The sequence below is a fragment of the Pelodiscus sinensis genome, chromosome 2 (genome assembly GCF_052426305.1).
Source record: "Pelodiscus sinensis isolate ZL-2025 chromosome 2, ASM5242630v1, whole genome shotgun sequence".
Lineage (NCBI taxonomy): Eukaryota > Metazoa > Chordata > Testudines > Trionychidae > Pelodiscus > Pelodiscus sinensis.
Window position 1 is genome coordinate 259,898,378 of NC_143053.1, and position 27,543 is coordinate 259,925,920.

At 50.0% G+C, this 27,543-nt stretch overlaps 1 protein-coding gene across 12 annotated transcripts in view; it reads right to left on the reverse strand.

Annotated features, from left to right (window-relative positions):
- MAP4 (microtubule associated protein 4) overlaps window positions 1-10,105 on the reverse strand; it is a 250,361-nt gene extending 240,256 nt beyond the window's left edge. For 7 of the 12 annotated variants that reach the window (XM_075923033.2, XM_075923037.2, XM_075923036.2 and 4 more), the window contains exon 1: window positions 9,923-10,104. The gene's annotated coding sequence lies outside the window, so the exon portion shown is untranslated. Of the gene's footprint in view, window positions 1-9,922 lie in introns of all 12 variants that reach the window. The other 5 variants (XM_075923031.2, XM_075923030.2, XM_075923026.2 and 2 more) reach the window with 2 other exon arrangements.
- Between the last annotated feature and the right edge of the window lie 17,438 nt (window positions 10,106-27,543).

The following is a 27,543-nucleotide window of genomic DNA, read 5'->3' on the forward strand; positions in this document are numbered from 1 at the left end:
TTGAAACATGCCACTCTGTGCAAAGGACACCTACCACTTAGCGTTATATGTACCCACACAAAGCCCTACATGCACAGGGGTACGCAGACAGTGGGCTTGAAAAAAATACTTCTTGTCCCAAGTGAGAGAAAGACATAAAGCACCAACCATTTCTGCAGAACTTAAATTTTCATTATTTCCCAAAGAAACATTCTAGCCCACATTTATTTTATTTATAATATTTTTACCCAGCCTTTCTATTTAAAATATTCAAAGCAGCTTACAACATTTTTTTTTAAAAACACAATCAATAAATGTATATAAAGTAAAATACGAGACCCCAAAGAGGGTGTGATTGCAAACAACCCTCCAAATGCTACTCCTAGGGACATTCTGCATGTGAACAGCAGTAAAACTGATAAAGAATGTCAGTTTCATTCTGCCATTCTGTAGGAAAGTTTTGCTAATATCAATGGCAGATACCAAGGCTATTCAATGGAAATGAGACTCAAAGCAGAAGCTTCAGGGGAGGGGTAGAAGAGCAGAGCCGTCCCCCTTATAGTAAATATGAGGCTCAGGACTCAGGGAAAAGAAAAAGAAAAGCTGGCTCCTTTCAAGTCACATGGACAATAGTGATGTTAATACCGTTAACTGATTTAACTCGGGTATCACTGCAGGGTCCCATCGGCCTCTATGCACCCGGGATTGCTCCAGGACAGTACGGCTGGCTGCCACCACCAGAGTTCTCCAGCAAGGACCAGTTCACCAGTAAGCATACCAATAAGCTGTATGCTTACCAGTTAGCCATTTAACACCTCTCCACAGGACCATATAACGACACACACGATTCAGAGTCCCTACTCAGAGTCAGTTTTGGATAAATCCTGCTTGGGAGTTTTTTGGTTTTGCACTCCATTACACAGTTCTCACATATGAACAGTCTTCATTGTTTTAGGATTTAAATGCCACTTATGAATCACACTAACACAGGGGAGGGCAAAACACAGCCTGCAGGCTGGATCCAGCCCACCAAACTACCACATCTGGCCCACCACTGTTCCACGGCACAGAGGGAGCTTCAGACCTGCAGTAACTCTACAGCCATTGTCACCAAGTCGATCGCGAGGCCTCGACCAGTTGATCACGAGGCATTCGGGCAACCCCGCCCCCCATTTTCCCCCCACCTCCAAGAAGCCCCACTACCTACCTCTAGTGTAGTGCCGGCTTCCCGTGGGGTGGACGGAAGTCCTCTCTGAAGCCCGCGTCACTTCCGGGGGTTCCGGAAGCGCGCGGGCTACTCCCCCTCCCACAGCTCTGTTGCGTGCTGGGGGAGGGAGTGTTGGCCCTAGAGGAGAAGTGCTTCCCTGTGCCACTGGCGCCAGAGGGGTGAGTTGGGCGCAGAGGTTTCCCTGCGCCGCAGGAGTGGGAGTTGGCCCCGGGGTTTGGCCGCGCTGCAGGAGGGGAGGGAGTTGGCCGGGCCGGGCCGCACCGTGGGAGAGGGGTTTGACCCCGGGGCAGGCGCCCATGGGGGTTGGCCATGCTGCAGGAGGGGGTTGGCCGTGCTGTGCCGCGGGAGGGGGTTTGGCCCCGGGGCAGGTGCCTGCGGGGGTTGGCCGTGCTGCGGGAGGGGCTGGGCCGCGCCGCAGAATGGGGGTTTGGCCCCGCCGCAGGAGGGGTGGGGGTTGCCCCTGGTGCAGGCTCCCGCGGGGGTTTGGCCCCGCTGCAGGAGGCGGGGGTTGGCCCCGGAGCAGGCACGCTCGGGGTTTCCCTGTGCCACGGGGGGCCCGCAGGAGGCATATGCTGGTTTCCCATGGAGGGGGGGGGGGGGGAAAGAATCCTGGGAGGAGGCAGATGCAGGTGACTCTGCTGCCACTGGCACCCTGTCCGTGCTCCCCAGACTCCACTCCCCTGTCCCCAGCTACAGAACTCTGTCCCCACTCCCGTCCCCATTCCCCTGTCCCCAGCTACAGAACTCTGTCCCCATTCCCATCCCCACTCCCCGAACTCTGTTACCACTGGCACCCTGTCCCCTGCTGCAGAATCTTGTCCTCTGCCCCCCCAGCACCCTGTTCCCTCTCCCCTGCCCCCAGCCACAGAACCCTGTCCCCACAAAATGTATAATTATAAATGCTTCATTTTAGATTTAAATAGCATGAATAAAAAACAGACCATTTATATCACGTGATTTTAATTTTATATATCGCATAATTTAAAAATAAAGTGTTTATCAGAGTGTGTAAGTAAGGGCTGGGGATAGCAAGTGATGGACAGGAGGAGAATAGAGAGGGCGGGGCTTTGAGGAAGGGGCGGGGCAGTAGATCTTCGCCTGTTCTGAGATTTAAAAAGTGATCTTCGGTGTAAAAAGGTTGGAGACCACTGCTCTACAGGCTCTCAAAGCAGCCAGCTGAGGGGGCTAAGTGCATTTCTGCACGCCACAAGCCAACCTGTCCCCAACAATCTCCCAGCTACCAATGGCCAGATACCAGCCAATGGGAACTGCCTGGGCCATGCTTGCAGTGCAAGAAGGGCCCCCTACCAAGGGTGTAGCAGGCAAGGAGCCTGCCTGACTGTCCTGCTGGCCAGGAATTGCTTAGGGTAAGCGCCTCCTGGCCAGAGCCTGCACCTAGCACGCCACTCCCTCTCTCCCTCCCCCCAGCCCATGACAATCCAAACCCTCTGCACCCCCGCTTTGCGCCATACCCCTCTCCCAGACTCTGCACCCCAATCTTCCGCCCCAGGTCATAACCTCCTCCTGCCCTAGCTCACAACCCTCCTACACACCTGCCCCAGGTCACAACCCCCTCCCAAACTCTACATCCCAGAATCCTCTCCTACACCCTGCTCTCCCTTCTACACACCAATACCCTGCCCCAGGTTACAACCCCCTCCTTCACCCAATCTGCTTCCCAGAGCCACACCCTCTCCTGCACTCAAGTCCACCACTCCAAGCTCCCTTCTACACCCAACCTCCCTCCCAAATTCCACACCACCATTAAAATCGTGGAAGGGTGCACCTTCCAAATTCCTGGAGTGGACCCCATCAAAATGTATTACCCACCCCTGCACTAACATCTGTCCATAATCTTTTGACCTAAAATTCCAGAGCAACCAAGTTTGTAATAGTCAAGGGTTCAGGAACCAGATTCATACTTCTCCAGTCTGCTCCTAAATCCTAACATATTATCACTTACAATACCTTACCTAGTAAACTGCTGAATGGGGAGGCATCTATGCTATTATGGACCAAAATGCAGTATTCACACTGCTGCCAAATTAACATTTGCAGAACATCCAACAATTGATTTCACTGACCTGTTCTTCCCACTGTGGAATTCTTTTGCATATGCACACCACTATGTATGAGGGCACAGGCCTCCAAACTGGAAGACTGAAGAAATGTTCAATAACGAGAATGCTGTCTTCAGTGTTTGTCTTACAACAGACTACCTGTTAGAACTACTCAAACTGACTGTCCTCCATTCAACATAGCAGGATTTTAAAGGGTGCTGGTGCTTGGCAATAGCTATTGGCCACCCATCTGGTAAGACTCTTCCTCTGAGGCTTACCTATTTCAAATGCAATTTTTGATGCTACCACCCCCACAATGCTGTGGTGCCATCCCACACCCAGCTCAAATTAGGGACATGAAAATGTAACCATTTAAATGGTTAACCAATCATAATGTTCACCATTATGAGCACACCAGCTGCCCCACACTGCTGCTTCTGATACAGAGGCAACAGCGCAGGGAGAAAGGCAGGGGCCAGTACACTTGGGGAGCTGGTTTAAAAGCCAGCTTGCTGCATGCAACGGCTCCTGGGGATTTGCCTGCTGCCTCTGTATCAGAAGCAGCAGCACAGGGCAGCTGATGCGCTCGTCTATTGCTGAAGACTAATTAGTTATACTTCAAGCAAGAATATAAACTCAAGACCACTAGCACAAGCACCCAGGAGGGTCTAAACCCTGAACATTATTTTACTTATCAAAAGACTGTGTGTATTAAATAAAAAATTCCCATCTACACATGCCATTCTTAGTAGTAGTATGTATGACAATACCAGCTATGAAAGGAAAAAAATCACTTCAAACCTAAGTTTGAAGTAGCACAATAAATTGTAATCAACTTTCCAATAAGACCATAAGAGACAAATTAATGCACGAACATACCGTAATTAACCATTACTGGCATTTTAATTATACATGATGCAATAAATCTTGACATACGTATTCACTTTTTGACCAGTGGTTTCTCTGTGCCATAACTGGCATACTCCTATCAGAATAAAGGAAATCTGTACATCAATTCTAATAAAAGATGGATGGTTCAGTGCTCGAACTGCATTTACCAGCCATGGTTATTAGCAAAAGATTTATTGCACATGCAGCGAGCTTAAGAATAGCACAAATGAGTGACAATCAACAGTAGCTTTTTCTTACTAGTACGAATGAACCTAAATTAGAATTCTGGACAAACCTCACAGAAATCCAGATCTGATTTTGTGGCTCAAGAGGTCCATCTACTTCTGGAGACAGAAGTAACCGCTAGTATACACAGGGGCTGCAACCTCAAAAATAATGATAGTTTTGTTCAATAAAATTAAGGCTGTGCACAGCACTTTTTTTCAAACCCCAGAAAGAATATACAACTCATTTGTTTAAACTAAGAACTTGCCAGGATACAGATCAAGATTCATATTTTGAAAGGATGTTTCTACATTTCAGTTACTGGCAGTCCCTTCAATTATCAACTGACATTTTTTAAAAATGTATGTTGTTAACTTTTTGCAGCTGCATTCAGTTTGCTCAGATAAAATAAAATTATTCCTTTAAAAATAAACCCTTTCCACTGAAGTGAGTTTGGTTTTAATTTCATATAATTTTTCAGTTGATCAGTCTGGCTTTTTTTTTTTTAAATGTAAAACTAAAGCTTAAATTGACCTAATGGTGTCCCTAAAACCAGAAGGCAAATGGTTTTCCTCAAACCAATATTAAAGCTGAACTATGTGACTTTCTTACAAAAATGACTGCATATGTGGAATGCATTCATGCATGTAAACCAAAACTAGCTGCAAAATTTTATTTGACAGTTTGGACTATAGAATAGGAATCCACTATAGTCCACCTACTGGCCTCTCTCTCCTTTACCACATCATATGTCCACAGTGAACATTTGCACCCACAGAATAAAATACCTGCAAAAATACATTTAGCAACACTACCACGCACACTGAAGTCATGAAACTTCCTGTTAAAATAGGTCTTCAGGAAGCACACTATTGGACTTTCATACAGCAAGGGGCATATTCTGAGATAGTGAACATCTGCAAATCACATGCAGGAGTTGTGGTGTTCAGCAGTCCTTTTAATCAAGCCCAGCACCAGTCTGAATGGTACACATTGATGATATGACCCGATAAGTATTAGCAGGTCTCGACCAACCGTTGAATCTACTCGCCTGGGGCGAGTAGATTTCAGCCAGTCGCTCCGAGCGCCCCCTTCACCGGTGCTTCGTGCATGTGCAGTGCCGGTCTGGCGCATGCGCAATGCGGGGCTGGCGAGTGGCTCTCGCTGGGGTTTGTCAAGCCCTATTAGAATTAAGGAATAATTCAGGTGAAGTCAGATTTTAAAGCTTCAAAAACAATTATTGGCATTATATAAACGTGTACATTAAAAATGCTCTTTTTCCTGAAAATGAAAGTGATTCAATCCTTCTCTCTGCCCCCCAACCAGCATTAGAGCACAACGATGGGAAGATAGTCAACAATTGACTATTTTGACCTTCAACTGTCTGGGCCATTACAGCTTCCCAGCACTGAAACTTCAGCGGAAATATAAAATTCATAGAAATCACTTCAGTAGATACACATCAACCAAGAGAATTAAGTGATAATACCAAGGCCATTCTGCTTCTGAGGCAAATCAGATTCCAAACTATCCTGCCCTTATCAGAAGAAAATCTGATTGTTTATTTCCAAGAAAAACCCAGAGGAACAATGATTATGCTATCATAACAGAAGGTCAATGAAGCTGGTTTGAACTGAAAAACCCATCTGACTTGATCTGAGTAGATCACAGAGGTGGGGATCTTACATTGTGTCCCTAGCTACAAGAGTAAAGGTCAGAAAGTTCTCATTTATTCTGTAAAACAATTCAAGTAATTTTATCACCAAAAAGTGATTGTAACCCTACATTCTGATTGATCAAGTAGCCACTGATGATATGACTTGCGGTATTACTAAAATTTGAGACTCTGCAACAATAAGTCAACATTCAAAGAGATATGGATTTTGCATGCAAGAGAAAACTACTCTGCAAAGTAAATCAGAGTAAGACGGTAATAGACCAGAGGTAGGCAAAACACTCTCCGCAGGCTAGATCCGACCCGCGGAGGCCCTGCTGCTCCCCCGCCCCCAGGCCAATTAGGGCCTAGGGGCGGGGGAGCACGCAAAGCCTTCTCCACGCTGCCCCAGCCCTGTGAGCGACGCGCAACATTTCAAAGCTTCACATGCTCCCCCCGCCCCAGGTCCTAATTGGCCTAGGGGTAGGAGAGTGAGGGAAGTCTCCTCCCACACCAGAGGCACGGGCACCTTGGGGGAACATGGGGTGGGGGCAAAGGCACTCCCTCACCCCCAGACCAATCATTGTGTGGGGGTGGGGAACCCAAAAATATCTTGTCCATGCCCCTTCCCTCGATGTCCTGCCCCTTGCACTCGATACCCTGCCCCTTCCTGTGCAACCCAGGGCCTCTTCAAAAATTTCCGAAGTGGCCCCCAGCAAAAAATGATTGCCCACTCCTGTAATAGACCAAAACATTACACCCGCATATACTAAGGGAAACATTCAAGCCATAATCAACAGGAAAGGAGCTACAATTGCTAAATCCTTCAAGCCATCAGCACAGTACTCAGAGCAGTCTGAAAACAAAAGGGACACTAAGAGTATGTCTACACTGCAATTAAAAACCCACAGCTGGTCCCTGTTGAGCTCAAGCTGTAAAACTCTTGGAGACATTCAGGCTGGAGCCCAAGTTCTGGGACCCCATACAGCCCTAAAGCCTGAAACAGCTGACACCAGCAAGCCACACAAGACATACCTTAAGGTTTCATCAGACAAGGTTACCTGCTGGTCACTGCAAGAAAAATGCGTGAAGTGGGGGAAAAAAGAGGTCACTAATCCCCCAAAATTAAGTATTAAAGGAAAAACAAATACTCAGTTATTTTCACTAAAAACACACCGCTTAGATCTTTAGACATTGTGCTCAGTATTAGCCTCCTTTTCACAGGAAGGATCGCCCCAGGAAGTGCAATTAAGGTATCCAGGAGGGTTCCCTGTTTTAAAAAATCTCTCTCATGAAGAAAATTACAAACTGAGCTTGTTCTTCCTGGAAGAGATGACCCAGGTGTTCTTCTAACAGGAGCTTAGATGTGCATAAACAGAACCGATAAAGTGAAATGAAGAACGTTAAGAAGATTTATGAGAAAAGTTGGGATAAAATCTGAAGTCAGATTCAATAGGCATAATCAGGGCATGAATTTGACAGAAAAAGAAACTGAAGGTTACAATGACAAAGCATATTCTCAGGATCAAGATACACCTAATGAGGAAAACGTTTATTCAGAGTGGACGTTTCATCTCCAACAATTCCATGGCACTTGTTTCTAAACTTACCAGATGGCAAATACTCATTTAATTCTTAAAATATGACAACTGTTCCTTCTAAATCATTGTGCTCAGCTTGATACTAGGCCTAATTTATATAAATAGCTTGGCGTTTGAATCTCTGTGCTGATGACTGAGCAGTGTTACCGTATAGGCCTAGCGTCTGCAATATCCACTCAGCTTACCACACCCTTCTCATCGAGCTGCAAGCAAGCAGCAGCTCTGCAAATGCTTATCCTTGCTGTGTTACTGAATTACAGCACAAATATCCCCTGATGCAATGCCACAACCATCCTTGTAAAGTAGGGAAGGAGACCAGCCAACCAGAAGTGCAGCAAGAAAACTGAGGGGAACCACATTACAAAAAGTTTCAAGATGACCAGATAAGAAGCCCTGATACATGTATGCTGTGTGTCAGACAAACACACGTGTGTGATTGAAGGGCGTGTGTTGAGCAGAGATGAGTTCATGAAAATGCTATTTAAAATAAACTGCACTATCAGCAAAGATTTGACTAGGAACATAGCCTCTTCTCTCCAATGCAACAAAGCTTTTGCCAAGAGCTCCCACTTCCTCTGGGATGACCCAGACAAATCCCCGTCTCCCTTGCTCAAGGCAGATGCTGCAGGATGTTCCTCCTCCCTCCCCCATTTTGCATTTCCTGTCACTTTTAAACGTGCCAATTATTGCATCCCATTGCACCCTTACTGCAAAATATTGTTAATTACCACAAATGCAATTAACTCCTATGTTGTTCCAGTTTGTTGCACTGAAGAATATTCTGCCACCTCACCAGCCTAGGATTTATAATTCAACTTCCATTCCCATAAAAGGCATAAAAATGCCACATATCCCTTAATTTGAAGAAAAATTAATTATACGGAGCTGGGGGAAGGGAGACTAAGGGGAAGTTTGGGGGATTCCGAGCTCTTAAGTGAGATTTTTGGGAAGTCGGGCTGGGGAAATTTTGATTGTACTTATTCAAGTGTGCCCTCCTCCCCAGCAGAAAACCCACTAATCCTATAGTGAGCAAAAGTTGATGGTCCCCACTCTGTCCCTCTTTACCAGACCACCCCAAGGCAGATCTCAGACCAGAGCCCCAGATCATTAGGAGTCAGCACAGATTGGGAAGTGGGGAAAAGGGTCGGGGTAGGTCAGCATAGCCCCGTGAAACCCCTTGCAGACACCGATACCGCCAGCACGCACAAAGGTGTCTGAGGGGTGGGGCTGGGAAAGGATGCCAGCTCCCTGCTGCCCCCCCCCCCCCAGAGATCCTGGAAGAAATACCCAACCCTCACACCCACCCCAATTCTGCAACCCACCTGGCTGGGCACCCCCTTCTGCCAGGGTCAGAGCAGCCCCCGCCCCACTCTTACCCCCCCAGGCCCCACCCTTACTGCTTCCCTCCTCCCACCCCGCCCCACCGTGACTGCTCCCCCTGCCCCTCAGTGACTGCTGCCCCCCCAGGACCGCTCCCCCCGGACCCCCCACCGTGACTGCTCCCCCCCGCCCCTCAGTGACTGCTCCCCCCCCGGACCCCGCCCCACCGTGACTGCTCCCCCTGCCCCTCAGTGACTGCTGCCCCCCCCAGGACCGCTCCCCCCCGGACCCCCCCACCGTGACTGCTCCCCCCCGCCCCTCAGTGACTGCTCCCCCCCCGGACCCCGCCCCACTGTGACTGCTCCCCCCCGCCCCTCAGTGACTGCTCCCCCCCCGGACCCCGCCCCACTGTGACTGCTCCCCCCCGCCCCTCAGTGACTGCTGCCCCCCCCGGACCCCGCCCCACCGTGACTGCTGCCCCCCCAGGACCCTGCCCCACCGTGACTGCTCCCCCCCGGACCCCCCCACCGTGACTGCTGCCCCACCCCTCAGTGACTGCTGCCCCCCCCCGGACCCCGCCCCTCAGTGACTGCTGCCCCCCCGGACCCCGCCCCACCGTGACTGCTGCCCCCCCGGACCCCGCCCCACCGTGACTGCTGCCCCCCCGGACCCCGCCCCACCGTGACTGCTCCCCCCCCAGGACCCTGCCCCACCGTGACTGCTCCCCCCCGGACCCCCCCACCGTGACTGCTGCCCCACCCCTCAGTGACTGCTGCCCCCCCCGGACCCCGCCCCCCGTGACTGCCCCCCCCGGACCCCGCCCCACCGTGACTGCTGCCCCCCCGCCCCTCAGTGACTGCCCCCCCCCCGGACCCCGCCCCCCGTGACTGCCCCCCCACAGGTCCGCCCCCCCGGGGTTCCCCTCACAGCCCAGCCCGGGCCCGCGCTGCCCGGCGGCTCTTACCGGGGGGTGGCGGGGGAGCCGCTTGCGCCGCTGGACGGAGCCGCCTGGCGCGTGTCACTCTCCCTGCGGGCCCGGCCGGAGCGGGAGGGAGGGAGCGGGCAGTTCTCAGGGCCCCGCCGCTAGGCTGCGCCGACCTCAGGCTGAGCAACGTAGCCCGCTGGCCGGGAGGGCGGGACCTCGGCGCTCGGCCAATCGCGGCGCCGCGCGCTCGCCCTCCGCCAATGGCGGCGAGCGCGGGAGGCGGAAGGCGGGGGCCGGCGTCGGGCGGCGTTGAGCGGGCGCTGTGACAACAGGGCAGCAAGGTGGGGTGAGGCGTAGCATGCGGCCAGCGGGGAGTGGGCGGGGCTGGCGGCGGAGGCCGAGAGCCAGCCCTGGCGAGCGGTCTGCGGCTGAGGGGCGGGGCCTGTGGGTCTGGCTGGGCGGGGCCGAGCCTGCTTGGGGCGGGGGGGCGGGGTTTACTGGAGTTACTTCGGGGCAGCGTCTCTCAGCCTTATTTACAAAGTCCCCTTTTGAAAAGTTCTCAGTACCCCCCCCCCACAGTTTTCAGACACACAATTGATTTTTACCCTTGCAACACCCTTGTTTAAACAACTTTTTCGTCACCGAGCCGGCAACGAAATTTTTGGGTGTAAAAAATACCAAAAATAACAAAGCGCTGTAAAACGTAAAACAAAAACTCCGTTTTCTCCAAATTTCAGTTGTGTTGACGTACCCCCCAGACGTCGCTCAAGTGCCCTGAGCCCTGAGGGTACTTGTACCCAGGGGCAGCCCGTGAGCATAGGAAGACTTGGCGGTCACCTAGGGCGCTGCCTTCAACTGGGCGCCCGATGATGACATCATGCTATTGACGGCCGTGCAGGCGGGGCCACTGATCGCATGTTCGGCCTGGGGCGCCAGCTGCCGCAGCCGGCCTCAGACCACTCCTGCTTGTACCATTGATTGAAAAACACTGCTCGGGGGGTAAGCCGCGAATGGGTTATCCTGGTGCAAAGGGACAACTCGCCTGTGGGCACCACAAGGAGAATCAGAGAATACCACAACTGGAAGGGATCTCAAGAGCTCATCAAGTCTGCTGCACTCACAGCACCATCGGGGTGGGCAGTAACTTTTGAAAGGGGGACACTTCACAAATTTCTGAAGTGGCCCTGGACCACCCCAGAAGGGGCAGGGACTCGGACGGAAGGGACGGGGCCTTGAGACTTCCTGTGCTCCTCTGCCCACAGACCCTGATTGGCCTGGGGATGGGGGAGCATGTGAAGTCTTTGCCCCTCCGCCCACAGAACTGACAGTTCCCTGTAGGTGCCACACGCCCCTGGCAGCAGGAGGAGACTTCATGTGATCCTTCTGCCCCCGGGCCAATTAGGGCCTGGGGAAGGGGGAGCGTGTAAAGACTTTGCCCCCCACCCCCACTCTGTAAGGGTCATGCAGCACCTAGACTGAACCACCAGCTGTTTTGAACAGCTGGAGGTTCCCTCTGGTGCCAGAGGAGACTTCGCACGCTTTCCCATCCCCAGGTCTCGATTGGCTTGAGGGTGGCCACAGGGCGTTTCAACTGACTTGCAGGCTGAATCTGACCCGCGGAGGCTGTCTTGCGCACTCCAATCTAGACCATCCTTGACAGGTGTTTATTGAACCAGGTGTCCATTTTTGACCGCAACACCCAGCTGGAAAAAGGCACTGATGGCTGCAGTCAACACTTCTAACAACCATTCAAAGTTCGGGTGGTATGGGGCTGGCAGGTTTCCTACCCAGGCATAGAGCTCTGGGTGGCTACAAAATGTACATCTGCATCTGCAAAAACGAGCCATGAATATCTGCACTGACATCCGTGCATGTGGATACCTGCAGATAGCTGCACATTTTCAGAGTTCTAGATATAAAATTTGTATCCACATCTGCCAGAATGAGCCACACATATCCGCACTGACATCCGCGCATGTAGATACCCGCAGGTATGAAGTGGATAGCCACAAATTTGCAAGGCTCTTGCTACAAAGTTTGTATCTGCATTTGCACCATACCCACAAAAACAAGCTGTGGATATCCACGTCCACAAGTACGGATACCAGCAGATGTAAAGGGATAGTCTCAGATTTGCAGGGTTCTACCTACTCAGCTCCACACAGCTCTCAAGACGTGGTGACATATTCCTCCAGTTCCTAGGCCTACAGGCAGCCATGGAGACCCTGGGCCCAAGCGCCGACCCTCCACCCCAAGCGCCGACTCTGCAGCTCCCATTGGCCAGGAAGACTCCTGGCTACTCCTCTACTTAGGAGCTGGGAAGAAGAAAACATGTTGCCACTCCCAGGAGCTGCCTGCAGTAAGCACCACCCAAAGTCCACACACCTCATCCCCTTCTCTACCCCAGCTCGGAGTCCCCTGATACACCCAAACTCCCTCCCATATCCACACCCTAGCCTACAGCCCACTGTTACACCCTGAACCACTAATTTCTGACCCTACCTTGAAGCCTGCACCCCTACCCCAGAGCCCATAACTCCTTCCCCACCCCAAACACCTGCCCCAGCCTGGAGCCCCATATTGGACTCCAAAACTCTCAGCGTCACCCCACAGCCCCCTCCTGCACTTCCCCCCAATTTGCTTAAATGGAAGTCAGCCGTGGGAAAAAAATTCCCTTCTTTAAGTTGTTTCGCTATAAGTCCAAGTTTTTTGGAACGTATCTTGGACTTATAGTGAGGACGGCCTGTAACTGCATCCACACAAAGAGCTTTCACCAGGACAGGCTAGTTAAAGTGATAAAGCGCTCTGGTGCACACAAGCTCGCAGGGTCCCAGCTTTTGGGAAGATGGCATGGGAAGGAGATAGGGGCAGGATGAGGCTACAACCTGCCTAGATTTTCCCAGAGTTGTCTTTTTTTTTTTAGGGTAGCTGTCCCAGGGAATCTCTAAGGCTATGTCTACACAGCTTCCCTCGTCCGCAAAAGCCTATGCAAATGAAGTGTGGAGTAGCATATTGCCACACTTCATTTGCATAATTAATTAGGAGCTGTTTTTGCACAAGAGGTTTTTGCACAAGAGCTGTTCTTCCTCATTTTTTCAGGAAGAACTGCTCTTGCGCAAAAAACCAGCTCCTAATTAATTATGCAAATGATGTGTGGCAATATGTTAATCCACACTTCATTTGCATAAGCTCTTGTGGAAGAGGGAAGCTGTGTAGACATAGACTAAAAGAGCTCAGTACATACTCCAGTTGTACCGTTTTATAGGCTCAGGCTCATCCCTAATATCCGGGGTGGGAGGTTGTACGTCAGAGGTGGCAACATGCGGGCAGGGGAAGATCGGGGTGCTTAGAGATACGTGGGTGGAAAGAGAGATGATGGGTGTGGGGGGGGTCTCAGTGAGACTGTGAGCTGAGGGAGAGGGCAGGGATTTCGCCAGCAGAAAAGGAAGGGGTAATAGATGACAGATAAGAGGTCTGTCAGGGAAGAGGATGGTGGTGGGTGGGCCTCGCCATCAGGCAGGTAGGAAAGGATGGGGAATCAAAGCTGAGGAGGGGAGGAGATCTCACTTACCATCAGAATGGCTTAACAACAGCCTGTCGTCACAAGACATTGCCTGGCCTGTCAGGGCCAGACCTGTGAGCCTCCACCCTTTGCAGCTAAGTAACACCAGAACCAGGGCACAGTCAATTAACTTAAAAGATGGAGACTCCAAAACTGATAAAAAGGAAATACTTTTTCACTCTGCATATAGTTAGACTGCGGAACTCATTGCCACAGAAAGTCATTGAGGCCAAAAACTTAGTAAGATTCAAACAGAGATGGGACGTTGTGATGGGGAGGGCATACCCCACACTGTACCAGGTGGGATTAAAACCCTGTGGGCGGAGGAAGTCCCGCCCCCTCTCCCAGGCTGGGCATGCTCCAAATGCTGGGGCTATATAAAAGACAGCAGAACAGCTCAGTCGGGGCTGGCCAGCGGGGAGGAAGGACCTCCAGCCAGAACTGCTGCAGCAAGTAACCCCGACGATGGGAACAGGGAGATGGCTGCAATGAAAGCCCCACAGGGTTCTAGGGAGAAGCCGCTGCCAGACACAGAAGTTCCAGCAACCACATGGGACATGGCTCTGACCACAGCAGTAGGAAGTAACCCAGGGAGGGTGCAGGAACGGCCTCTCCCACGCAGGTACACTCGGCGTGTTTCAGCTGGATTCCCTGCTGAGGGAGTGGCAGACTGTGCTGCTCCTTGCGGGACCCTAGGTTGGGACCTGGTGGAGCAGGATGGGCCCGGGTCCCCCTACCAGGGCGTTAGCCCCAACCTCATTGACTCTGGCCAGTGGGTCGTGCTGCCCTGAACTGAGGGTTCCCTACTGACTTGAGCCATTAGCCCACACGACCCGGGGAACAAGGTTGTTTGTGGACTCGGCGTTTCCCAGAGACTAGGGTTATTCCATGAACTGTAGGGACGGCCGGCTACTTCGTGGCCAATCAGGCGGCGTCCCACTCGGCAAGAGGCTTCCGCCTGTACCGGGGAGTACGTACACATATAAACGGTTAGTAAGAATAACCCGAATTACCATAATTATATTAAACCTCACGTGTCAAGGTGCAAGCCAATCTCTAACTACTAAAAGTGAGAGCCCTATTGTAAAGGGCAAGGTATCTCACATTTGTCTATTATGGGGATCTTACACCTTCCCCTCCGAAGCATCTGGCATTGGACACTTTTTGATGAGATGCTGGACTAAGAGGACATTGGTCTAATCCACTGTGGCAGTTCCTACGTTGCAGTGTAGACTGTCATCTGCTGTGGACCCGCCACTAATGCGTGACACCTAACAAACTGAACTGTGGGTTTCAGTAGCATTGGCTTGGGGAATGAGCAACTCTGACCATCGGGCAGCCCCGAATTTGGCTCCAAGGGCACTTCCTTTTGATTTGCCAAGTTCCAAACTGGAGCTTAAAAGGAAGAAAGTAAGAGTCCTTGAAGGCCAACCTCTTAACCCTCCGGCTGTCAAACAAGAATCAGGCTGTTTGTGCTGCACTGAGTCAGGAGTCCCCAAACTTCGCCCAACTAAGCGGTGGCAATGGTGACTCACCGTATTTCCTAAGAGGCACACCTTAGCAAGAAACAGCTGGCAGTTACAACACGTATTTTTAATCATGCAAGTGTGACCAATAGGGACAACACGTCCCAGCATGCAATCGGTCACCAAACTGAGAAGCAGAGAAAAAAAGACACTTCTCAAACTCCAGCCCCACAGTGGGAGGCAAGGCTCGGGGCTTACCCCCAGGCAGTGTACAGAAGGGCACCGCAGGGAAGCAGGCTAGGGGTGGGGATGTGGGGTCGGGGTGGGAGATGGGATGTAGGAGGGGGCTGGAGGAGTGATGCAGGAGTGGAATAAGGTGCAGGCTTGGGAGGAGAGTGGGAAGGGGCGAGGGCACCTGCAGGCACCGCCCCCAGTGCTCCCATTGGCCACAATTCTCAGCCACTGGGAGCAGTGGGGGTGGTGCCTGCAGGGAGTGCTTCCCTGCTGCACACAGAACTGCTTTCTTCCCCCCTGGCAGGAAGAGCTCACAGGCCAAATCTGACCTGTGGCCAGGCCCGCAAGCTTGTGTGTGTGTGTGTGTGTGTGTGTGTGTGTGTGTGTGTGTGTGTGTGTGTGTGTGTGTGTGTGTGTGTGTGTGTGTGTGTGTACCTAGATACAGATGTTGTACGTGAGAGGAATACATGCAGCACCCAAGTATTTCAAAGTCTAGACACATTCTTATAAATTTAACTTCTATTTAAAAAATACGTAGACACCAGCAAGCCAATTTGGTTTCCAGGTATGCACTGGTCAATGTTCACTGGTTGAGGCCTCAGGCCTTGGCATGAGCTGGCATCTGGCCTGCTAATATCACACTCATCAGTAGGAATTTAGGTGCCTACCGGGTTATGCTATGTCTACACTTGCACTTGATCGACAAAACTTTCATTCGTGGTGCTTAAACCCCGCCCCTCCCAAAGCTATGAATGACAAAGTTTTGCCATGGCTGATGTGAACACTACCAGGACATCACTTCCCACAGCTCCTATTGGCCAGGAACTGGCCAAGAGGAGCTGCAAGCAGCCATACCTGCAGACACTCAGGGTGCATCTAGACTACATTCCTCTTTCGAAAGAGGAATGCAAATGAGGGAAATCGAAAATGCAAATGAAGTGCTGATTTACAAATCTCGTGCTTCATTTGCATAATCTCATCCAATCACTTTTTTCGAAAAAGGAGTTTAAAAAAAAAAGCAATCTAGACGCAGTTCTTTAAAAAAAAAAACTCTTTGAAAGAACCCTGTAAACCTAATTTTTCAGGAGTAAGCATTCTTTCAAAAAAGGGTGTTTTTTTCCAAAAGAACCGCGTCTAGACCGCTTTTTTAAAAAAAATTTTTCAAAAAAGACGAGATTATGCAAATGAAGCATGAGATTTATAAATGAGTGCTTCATTTGCATTTTCGATTTCCCTCATTTGCATTGCTCTTTTGAAAGAGGAATGTAGTCTAGACGCACCCTCAGGTAAATAAAACTTCTGGGGGCCTACTGGGGGCTAACCTTGGTGAACTGCATCTGGCCCATAGGCCACTGATTGCCCATCCCTGGTGTTTATCCTTATCCATCTGCCTCTTACCCACGTCTTTCAGCACAGTCCTCTTCTGCATCAGTGTCCCTCTTCCTCCGTCTCTTTCCCTGGCCCATCAGCTTCATTGCCTCCAGGCCCAAATCCTAATGAAGCTCACTTGTCCCTGGGTCCCACCAGCTCTGCGCCTTCCATCCCAGTCTCCCCGCCCCTTGCCATCAGCACAAATCCAGATCCTACAATCACATCTTCCTCCGATGACATTTGACCAATAGTGACCCTCCAACCGCCCCCACACGTCCCCCTTCCACGTGTAAGCCCACCACCATCTCCACCGGAGCCACGTAAAGAGCTAACTTGTCGTTGGACAAGTGGTCAGTCGGCAGCACAGCTGGGCTGGAACCGCCCCTGCCTGCGGACTGGAGCAGCTCTGTAGCACAGCACAGAGCAGCCTTGCCCCCGCGACACGGTGGGCCCAGCCAGAGCAGCCCCCGGGCCACAGCGCAGTGGGCCCAGCTGGAGCAGCCCTCTGCCCAAGCCACAGTGGGGTAGGCCTGGCTGGAGCAGTCCCCCACCTGCAGCGGGCTGAGCCAGGCTTGACTGGAGCAGTCCAAAGGCAGCAGGCCTGACCACGTTGGAGCACTCCCTGCCCATGGGATCCCAGTGAACTGGTTACATTGAATGTTTAACCAGAACAGGATTTTACATCCCTGCTCCCCTCCTCTCATGCTTCATCCCGGCTAAGCTGATGCCCATTTCTGCCTTTTCTTCCTCCCTCGCATCTCTCCTTTTTTCTGTCTCTGGCATATCTGCTCCTTCTTGAAAAAAAATTCAGCCATCCACGACCCCTTCATTTCTCACTCCCTCCAGCTGCTGGCGCTCTCTTTGTCTGACATTGCTTCTGCAGCTGCCTTGTCTTCTGGAGGCACCTCCTTCTCTCACGCCCACTGCCCGGCATCGAGCTGTATCACGGGTGCTGGGTTTCTCTTCTCCAATTTCCTTCCACTTCTTTCTTCCCTCTTCGCACATCAACTCGCACAACGGGGCCTTGGTCTGTGACTAGGGGGTCACAGGATAATGCAAATAATATTAAAAATAAACCTCTTGCTTCAGGGCTTAAGCCACTGGAACTGAGATCACAGTGCTGCCCCACATGGAAATCTGATTATCCTGTGTCTGCCTGCAGCAGGGGGCTCGCCCCTGTCACTGACGTATCCGGCAGGATTCTGAACCAATTGGACCTTGGGGCTGACTTGCCATGGCAATGCGTATGTTCCAGTGTGAAACTGGTTTTAAGTGAGATCAGAATCAAGTCCACGGGAGGGGCAAGCTCCCTCTTCCTGGCCTTGCTATCGTCACACCCATTTGTTCCAGCTTCCTGCCCATTGCTAGTCTCTGCGTTGATGCTCTCTTCCTCATCCGAGGCTTGATCATGTTCGGGAAGGAAGAGAAATGCAAACCTGAAATAAACTCAGCCCCCGATTCTGCTGCTGCAGGGCTCAACTAGCGCGCTGCTCCTTGCAGAGGCAGGGCCTAAGGGAGCCCCAAGAACATAGCACCTCCGCCTCTCTCACTACGCAGCCAGTTGTCATTTTGAGTAATGTTCCGTCTAATTCAGGCACGGAGCACAGAGCTCCCCTTCCCGCCGTCATTTGTCTTCAGTGTACTCTGCGCCCCAATCAGGCCATAGAAATTGCTAATCATTTTTGCTGTCATTTGTGAGACGTACATTGAACACTGCCAAGGAGAACTGGAAAATGGTGTTTTCAAGGGACAGTTACGTAGCGCTGAAAACAGGCTGGAAAATCCACTCTCTCCCCCATTTGGTAGTTTGAGGAGAATAATTTTGCTGAAAGGCAAATCCCTTAATCTCCAGATATAAATCAACAGAATGGCAGAATTGCGAAGGACAGAGAATATCAGATAGGCATGTACTGTCTGTCTCTCTCCTTATTTAATCAGACGTGGGCCCTCCAGCTGGTACCGTATTTATGAAAGGTAACCCAAGGCTACGCAGACTCCCCAGTGCAGCGTGCAGCATAAAGCAGAATGTTTAAAGGCAGGGCCCATAGAACTTGACGGCAGAGCAGCGGGATGGGCATCCGAGGCTAGTCACGGGGCTGCATGAGTAGCCCTCCTTCCTCCCAGCAGGCTACAGGATTGTTGTACGGAAGACGGCTTCCCAAGATAGGGCAATTTTGCGGATGGCGCGTGCAGGCCTAGAATGTGCAGGGGGTGCCGAGGGAACCGCAGCAGCGCTTTGGCTGCAGAGGGAGCACTCGGTTCGCCCAGCCAATGTTGTGTGCGATTAGCACGAACTGTACTCCATGTCTCACGTGCTACCCATAGAACCCCAATGGGCCGTATACAGCAGCAGGCCCTTGGTTTTCCACCATGACTACAGAGGGACCCTTTTGGCCTGCTCCTTGATTCGAGTGACTCAAATTACAGTTGAGGGTATTGACCACTGGGCAGGATTGGGCTCTCAGGCGACGTCTACACTACGAGTTTTGCCGGACGAGGCAATGCAAATGAAGTGCAGATTAGCATTTTCTCACGCTTCATTTGCATACTCTCTTCTGATCCGTTTTTGCGCTAGGGGTTTTTGTGCAAAAACGAGCGTGTGGATGTTTCCTTTTTGTGCAAGATCCTTATGCCCCAATAAAGGAGGTTTACCGAGCTTGCACAAAAAGGGGTTTTTGCACTAAAAGGAAACGTCCACACTGCTTGTGTTTGCGCAAAAACCCCTTGCGCAAAAATGGATCAGAAGAGAGTATGCAAATAAAGTGTGAGAAAATGCTAATCCTCACTTCATTTGCATTGCCTCTTCTGGCAAAACTCATAGCTACATCTACACTGGCAGCTTCTTGCGCAAAACTCTTTTGCGGAAGAGTTCTTGTGCAAAGACTCCTCCAGAAGAGAGCATCTACACTGGCATGTGCTTTTGTGCAAGAGCATCCATGCCAGTGTCGATGCTCTCTTCTGCAAGAAAGCTCAGATGGCCATTTTAACCATAGGGCTTTCTTGCGCAAGAAATTCACGTTGCCTGTCTACACTGGCCTCTTGCTCAAGAACAGTTGCTCAAAAGGGCTTATTCCTGAGCGGGAGCATCATAGTTCTTGCGCAAGAAGCCCTGATTTTATACAGTAGAACGACAGTGTACTTGCGCAAGAACACATGGCCAGTGTAGACAGGCAGCAAGTTTTTGCACAAGAGTGGCTGCTTTGGCGCAAGATTGTGCCAGTGTAGACACAGCCATAGTGTAGACGTAGCCTCAGTGTGTAACTACTCTAGAGTTTACTAGTGACTTGTATGTTAATGGCTGGAGCCACACTTTGACCGTTGGAGGCAGTTCCACACCCACTCACTAAATTGATGGGCTTCTGAGAGTTTGCAGATGACCCAGATTGGGGGAATGGTAAATAATAGAGGAGAGGTCGCTGGCACAGTGATGCGTATCACTCCACAAGCGGTGGCAAGTGAACAAGATGTATTTTACTATGGCTAAATGTACACAGAGGAACAAAGAACACAGGCCGTGCTGACAAGCAGTGATTCTGAAATGAAAAGGACAGTGAGGGTCGTGATGGATGTGAGCAGAACAGGAGTTCAAATGTGATGTGATTAGAAGGGTGTAGCCAGACAGGAACCCCCCCGTAACATCCATCTTTGCTTGCCTGGATATGCAGGCTGCTGTGCGACCCTGAATGGCTGTAAATAGAGATACGCCAATTGCTGACCAAGTGGCTGCCGAGGAGTGCCCTTGAGTGAAACCCATATTGATACGAACACACAGCCGTCCGCGCGGGGGGGGGGGGGAGGGGAAGGGGAATCTCTCGCCCAGTAAAAATATGTCTAGTACTCACAATTTAGTTCTCTCTCTTGCAAGTGTAAATTAAGTTGAAACTTGCTTGTAAGAACTGGTGCCACAGAAACGGACCAGTACAATTTGGCATCTTAGATAAGAAAGAGGATACGGGCCCCTATGGGTATAAAGATGGGTCCAGCAGCACATTTACTCTGAGTGTCAATCTACCATCTAACTGCTGGTCGGGTTAGGTGTTTGATCTCCCGAGGTTCCATGGGGACGCCCACCTCGTATCCGTCTTTCCTAGGAATTGAGGGACCAGCCCTGGCCTGACACTCTGGGACCAAGAGGCACAGAAGGGGGTAAAACTTGTACCTGGATGTGGTCCTCTCTCTTAAGTGTACACATAGACTTAGAGCTCTTTAAAGATTAAGCTGTCACTTGGTACCATTATTTCTATTTTCTATCTTTATTTTCTTTGTAACCATTTTTAAGATCTATATTTGCTAGCAGTTAAGAAATAGAGCAATAGCCATTGTAACCATATGATTTATAAGCTTCTTTAATAAACCTGTAGCTGTTTAAGCTTTAACCTGACACCTTCAGTTGCTGTAACAGAACCAAGCACAATTTAAAAGAACTTCAGCCGGTCATAAGGGACAGGTATAGGAAGAGCTTGGGTGTTTGGATTGTGTCACTCCCAGGTGACAGATCCGTTGGGGCATCTCTCAGTCTTCCCTAGACTGCCCGCTGTGAAGGGATCCTGTATCCTAGCAGCTAAAATCTGAGATGTAATAGGCTCTTCCTATAACGTTGGGGCGTCTGTCAGCCTGTTGGCTGCCCTCTGCGACGAGACCCCGGTCCTAGCAGTAAAGTCACGGACGTTAAACCTTTTTCTCGGTATCTCTCTCTCTCTCTCTCACACACACACACACACACACACACACACACACACACACACACACACACACACACACACACACACACACACACACACACACACACACTGCCCTGACTGTTGGCTGACAGAAGGGAGAATGCAACCCTTGGATTTTTCAGGGAAAAATTGAGTAGGAGTAGAGAGTTATGTTTTATTTCTGTATTTGTGTGATACAATGTGTGATCAGGCCTGACATCCTCCTATACTTAACACTCTGTTGTGATAATCTGTAGCCCAAAGATGTCGTAAGATATCATTGGAAAATAACTCACTGATCATTTGCATTCTTCTGTGGTGCATGTCGGGGTTGTGTACAATGAGTTGTGGATATGTGCTAAAAATTATGGTCTTAAAATGTGTTTGGCAAGCAGTGCATAGGCCCTTTGACAAAGGAATGTGCACTTGTTTGTCCATCCAGCCTGGTCATTGCACTGAGACAATAGGTCCGTTTACATATAAAGATTTTTAAAAAAGCTATCGAGTGGGGGAGAAGACAGCATGGCTTAGAATCATAGACTCCTAGGGATGGAAGAGACCTCAGGAGTTATCAAGTCCAGCCCCCAGCCCAAAGCAGGATCAATCCCAACTAAATCAACCCAGCCAGGGCTACTACACCCTGGCAGGAGAGAAACTTTATTTGAGCTATAATACAGGGTCTGAATCTCAATAGGCAATTGAATCAATTGATTACATACCATATTATTGTATTAGAAAAGTGTATTGAATAAGGCTTTTTATTCATGCTAATGGCACGGTTGTGATTAATACCATGGTAAAATGTATATATTAACACTCTGAGGCCTTATAAAGATTCACTGAAATGCTTTAGAGCAGCCGTGGCCAACCTGGGGCTCACAAGCCGCATGTGGCTCTCCTTTCCCCTCCCACACACACACACGAGGGTGTGGCTTGCAAAGCCCCCCCTCTGTGGCTTGTAAAGCTGCCCCTGTGCCCCCCCAAAACAGCCCTCTCCTCCCATCTTCCTGTGCTGACCTGGGCAGGGGAGCTGTCCAGTGCAGCCATTAAAGATGGAGAATCAAAGATGGTGTCAGCTGGCAGGAGTCTGATGTGGCCAAAAAAGCCTCTAAACATGTTTTCTTAAAGGGGCAGAGTTGTTTTTGTTTTTTTTCTCACCAACTTTGCCTTGGCTCTTCGCGCTGGATCCACTGATAGCTTGGCTCTTTGTCCAGAATGGGTTGGCCATCCCTGCTTTAGAGTATGTGACCAAAGGGAGGGAGGAATAGTTTCTCCCAGACAAAAGAGAAAGGCGTCATCTGCTTGTTTCTAATGAAATTAAGGAAGGTCTGGCCAAAAGCAAGGGAAGACCCATTTACAACGGGGGATGGGAAAGTGACAGGCAAGAACAGCAGGAGATCATCCCAAGTCTGGAGACAAAGCAGTAAGTTTGGGAACATAAAGGAGAGAGAAGCCGTCTAGGCTTCCAACATTAGACAGACAAGGGGCCAGAGCTCTGCCACACACAGAAAGATGCGTCCTTCAACCAAGGGGGATGAAGTCTTGGACATTGAATACAGGTGAGAAGCTCGCTCCGGCAAAGCTTTTTAAGCTAGAAAGACAATGGAAACCAGCCCCTTGGCCTTCTATGGTCAGTTCTGCCTGAGAGTCAGCCACGGCTGAAAAGAAAAAAAAATGGTGAGAACCACCGTGAACAAAGTAATACGGTTTAAATTGGGCCATAGCCCACTACAAATGTTTTCACATTTATTTGCTTGTAAGTATTTTCTACCTTTATTTGTTCCACTTGGTATTGTAAAGATGTGACGTAGTGGGGGTACCTTGCTGGTTGCTATGCTGGGCAGTGGGTTGTGAGTGACCTGCACTGGCTGCTGTCTGCAGCACGGCCCAGCGGGGCAGGGGATGAGTCATTATACAAGGGGGCTTTGAACCTGTCTGACCAGTTATCTCCCAGGGAGCGGAACAATGGGAAGAAGGGGAGTGGAGCCCTGGCTGGGGACAGGGCTGGATGTGAGTGAGTTAGGTTTCTGGCTGGTATCATGGAGGAAGCAGCTTAGGCAATGGGCCCAGACTCCCCCATCTCAAGGGGGGCTGAGGCATCCTAGGCTTGCCCTGTAACCAGATTACATCTGTGCTGTGCTGTATCCTGGAGAAGCAATAAACTCCCTCTATTCTACTGGCTGGGGGAGTCTGTCCATGCCACTATGGGGATGCACCAAAGGCCAAGACCAGGCGAATAGAAGTGGAAACACAGGAGAGGATTGCTAAAATGAAGGTCCCATCAACTGACCATCCTGCTCCCATGAATGTTCCAGTTTGAAAGTCCCACCTACATTCCTACTGGTCACTTCACCTGGCTAGGTGTAGTTAACCCCTTAGTCCCCAGGCTGCTGGCTACAGTAGGTGCCATGCACAGGGGGAGGGAGGGAACCCAGGCCCACCCATCTGGCTCCCACACAGGGACCTACTGGTGACAGCCATCTCCTGCCTTCCTTCTCTCCCCTTGTCTGCTTCTGTTCCCTGGACCACTTCCCTGTGGCCCTTGCATCAAGACAGGTACCAGTCTGGGGACCTCTCCTGTTCCCCTCTGTGTGCCCAGCACAGCTCTGTCCAAGGTGCTCCTTTTCCCTGGCCGGTCAGAGTGAGAGTGAGTTGCCTTTAGCTCTGCAGCCTTTTATAGGGCCCAGCTTGATTAGCGGACTGCTCCCCACCCTGACCAACCTGGGTTGTGTAGGCCCCCTCTGGCCTGCTTTTAACCCCTTCCCTCCCAGAGTGGGGCAGCTGTCCCACAACATCCCCCCAACCCCTTTCTATTTATCTTCATGGTCTCTGCTCCTTTGATTGTTTCTGTTACATAACTAATTTTACTAGGTGCAAATCAATTAAGGTAGGATTGGTTCAGGGATTGTTTTACAATATGCTAGGATTGGTTAGAAAATTGTTTAGTAATATTTTAATGAAGCGATTGGCTAAGGTCCAGCTACATAGGACTCAGGTCTCACTATATACATTGAGGTCCAAGAAGACTAGATGAGCTGCTAAAATCTTTTCATGACCAGAACATGCAGCAATCAGAATCCCAATCAGAGCAACCTTCCCTGGCCAACAGGGAAAGTTCATCTGCACAATCAGAATGGGTGAGCATAGAATTCTATGCTTAGCTTGTGTATTCTGCTTGGTAATTGTTAATAGAGAAGGATATTGCTATATAAGGCTTTTTCACTGGTAAAAGGTCCTGCAAACCTACCAGGAGCCCTAGGAACTGAGTTAGGGTAGGTACTTAAATCGATTATTTTATGCAAACAAATTCACAAACTCTTCAAAATATATATAGTCATACTTCATGATGACCTACAGGTACCAAATTTTGCACCAACAATCCTGCCACTTAAATTAGTTGAATGCACTACTTTTTACACTGGAATATGCTGGGTGAAAGATTTAAATTATTTTTGGTCTTCACTGGAAAAACGTCATGACTATTATCAGGGCTCGACGATTGAGGCAAAAGCCACTTGCATTGCGCATGTGCGCGCCACCAGCAAACGGGGCACCAGGCTGAAATCTACTCACCATGGGCCGGGTAGATTCAATACTTTGTCGAGCCCTGACTATTATAAGAGTTCATAAAAAATATTTGCTAACAATTAAAATAGTGTCACCCATTAAACTGTCATTTTAGAGCCAAGGACATTTTTACTGTTACAAATCACAACATCATTCAAATAGTTATGGAAAGTACTGAAAGCTTTGAGTTTCTGATTGAATAATTACCATACATAGGAAATTTTAATCAAATGAATAAATGTTTGATGTTGAAATCCTACAAATTTCAAACTGTTCTTTTACTTCCCTTTTGCAAGCACATGAATAAAAAATTCTATGACATACATTTCATTTCTTGAACTTTCTTATAAGTGTAATCTATGCAAAATGACTTTGCCCGGTCAACGACGCGCCTTGTCTGCTAGTTAACCATATTCACCCTGAGCTCTAGGCACTGGGTATAGGTAGGCTCCTTTTACCTGGAGCCCTAGGAACTGGAAAAGGATGGGGATGCCTAAATCCAGAAGGTTACTCCTTGAGCCTTAGGAACTGGGTGAAGTGGTGCCCTAGTGTATACCTGTAACAATCTGTGCAGGTAACAGTATCATTTAACTGATGTACTCTGAGTAATACAATAAACTCGTGCTGCTTTTACTGTTTATAATAAGAATGGCCATACTGGGTCAGACCAAAGGTCCATCCAGCCCGGTTAGGCTGTGCTTTTGTCTCCTTAAAGGAGCAAAAACCGTATCACTTCTCTGACTGTTCCAGAAGGCTGGACCTTTCCGGTTCTATCAGGGCTACTCAACTTTGGAAGCCCTGGGGCCCACAGTGATACTCACAGCACATACCGAGGGTCACAACTTAAGTGTGGTCACATATACATGCAAATATATATGCAAATAGCTTCTTTCACACTGACCGGCATGAGTACAAAGATGAAGGCAAGGCTATACATCACACAAGCCCCATTTAAGTCAGTTCTGCTGATATTAATAAAATGCAATAGTCACCCGAATTCCACACATAAGACAGCACTATTAATGAGCAATGACAGTCCAGGAATGTAACTACTAAAACACACATCCACAGAAGACCATTCTATTGGCTACTTTTTTGTTTTGGTTCCCACCCACGGGTCGCATGTTGAATCCAAACTGTGCCGCAGGCTGCAAACAAACTGGCTGCGGGCCGCCTGGGTTAGATGGTCTTGGGAAAATTTGGGGCTGGGGGTGTGTTGGGTAGTAATAAGCAAGGCTGACGGAGACTAGAGTGAGTGTGGCTGTAATGTAACAAGCCCGCTGCTGGAGCCAAAGTTGGTGAACCAGGGCTGTTTAACAGAGACTACCTGCTGGATGGGAGCATCAACTCAGGGAACAACAGCAACAGAGCATTTTAACAACATTTGAGGTTACAGGAAATGTGGTGACACCACCTCTCACTGCTCTTGGTTGAACCCCCAAAATATGCCCATTTGACAGTGGGGTGACTACTTCTAGAAGAGTGTCTCATTCTGATGTCCACAACTGAAGAAGGATGTTGCTAAATTAGGGTACGTCTACACTACAACGTTAATTCGAACTAACGCGTCTAGAACTAAAAACTAGTTCGAATTAGCGTTTTGCTAATTCGAACTAGCATGTCCACATTGAGTGGACCTTGAACAGGGCTTAAGGATGGCTGGAAGCAGTGCCGGCAGGGCATCAGAGGAGGACTTAGAGCGTGGAGCTGCTGTCTCAGGCTAGCCGAGGGCTGCGCTTATAGGGTCCCGACCCCCACCCCGGACAGACAGTTCTCAGGGATCCCCGCTTGCAAAGCAGTCCTGGCTTGGATTGCCCGGAGTACCCACACTGGGCACATCACACCACTCGGCCATCAGACTGGCTGCACTTGCCGCAGGCTGCCATCTGAGGAGAGGGGGCAATCGGGGGGCTACAGGAGAGCTTCCACCCCCAGAAGCCCGCAGAGCCAGCCCAGTCCTCCCCATCGGGGGCTCGTACCCCATTCCTCCCTCACCTCCTTCCACTTACCCTTCCCTAGCCCCCCTTATTGATGTACAAAATAAAGATAACGTTTCTTCCAACATTGACTCTGTCTTTATTGAACAAAACTGGGGGAGACTGGGAAAAGGAGGTGGGAGAGGGGAAGAGAAAGGCTGGGAGAGGGGAGGGCAACTAACATGATCAGGGTTTGGGAACAGGTCCCATATGAAGAGAGGCTACAGAGACTGGGACTGTTCAGCTTAGAAAAGAGGAGACGGAGGGGGGACAGGATAGAGGTCTCTAAAAGCAGGGGTTGGGTGGAGAGGGTGCATTCAGAAAAGTTCTTCATGAGTTCCCATAAAGAAGGACTAGAGGACACCAAAGGAAAGGAATGGGTAGCAGGCTTCAAACTAGTAAGAGAAAGTTGTTCTTCAGAAAGCAAAGAGTTAACCTGCAGAACTCCTTGCTGCAGGAGGCTGTGAAGGCTACAACTAGAACAGAGTTTAAAGGGAAGTGAGATCAAGTCATGGAGGTTGGGTCCATGGAGTAGTCTTAGCCAAGGGGTAGGAGTGGTGTCCCTGCCCAAAGTTTGTGGAAGGCTGGAGAGGGATGGCACAAGACAAATGGCTTGCTCACTGTCTTCGGTCCATCCCCTCCAGGGTCCCTAGGGTTGGCCGCTGTCAGCAGACAGGCTACTGGGCTAGATGGACGTTTGGTCTGACCCAGGATGGCCACTGTAAGCTCAGGGCTCAGGGTCGGGGGTCTCAGTGGACCCCCTTGATTTTCATGCACACCTGCT